Source organism: Cimex lectularius, unplaced genomic scaffold (genome assembly GCF_000648675.2).
Source record: "Cimex lectularius strain Harlan isolate CLEC.00 unplaced genomic scaffold, Clec_2.1 scaffold139, whole genome shotgun sequence".
Taxonomy (NCBI): domain Eukaryota; kingdom Metazoa; phylum Arthropoda; class Insecta; order Hemiptera; family Cimicidae; genus Cimex; species Cimex lectularius.
Genome location: NW_019392832.1, coordinates 900,738 through 901,282, shown reverse-complemented (window position 1 = coordinate 901,282; position 545 = coordinate 900,738). Strand labels below are relative to the sequence as shown.

The window sequence follows — 545 nt, the reverse complement described above, 5'->3', positions numbered from 1 at the left end:
CAGCTCGTAGTTGAAGTTCTTCCCATCTTTGAAGGTCTTCAAAAACCGTTCTGCTTACTGGAAAAAGAATTATAAAACTGTCACTTCACCATTTGCCAACTTCTTTACGAGCTTCTGTTTTAATGTCAATTTGTTAATATTGGAAATAATTTTTTTTTTTTTCATCTAATTAAGGTTTTGGTTGTGAGTAAAAAGTCAGTGTCAAGAGCGAGAATCGAACACACGATCAAGGTCACGATAGCTCAAGTGGTAGAGTATCGGCGTATCAAGCCGAAGGTCGTGGGTTCGATTCCCGCTTGTGACACTGACTTTTTTATCTCAACCAAAACCTTAATTAATTGAAAAAAAGAATTTATTTGGCCAAGCGGACCTCGAAACCTAATAAAATTAGAGATAATTATTTTGTAATTGTGATAAGAAGAAATTATGAAAGAAACAAAAACAATATCACGAAAAGTAACCTGTTCAAATGTAATGGTATGGAAACTAATGATGTTACGTAGGTTTAATAGTCGGTATTATTAACTATAAATGTAATTCGAAAG

The 545-nt window shown here is 33.4% G+C and overlaps 1 non-coding gene across 1 annotated transcript; it reads left to right on the top strand.

The window, feature by feature from the left end:
- Window positions 1-231: 231 nt before the first annotated feature.
- Trnad-auc lies at window positions 232-304 on the top strand. Its single transcript has one exon. It is a non-coding gene; the product is annotated as a tRNA-Asp (tRNA).
- Window positions 305-545: the final 241 nt, after the last annotated feature.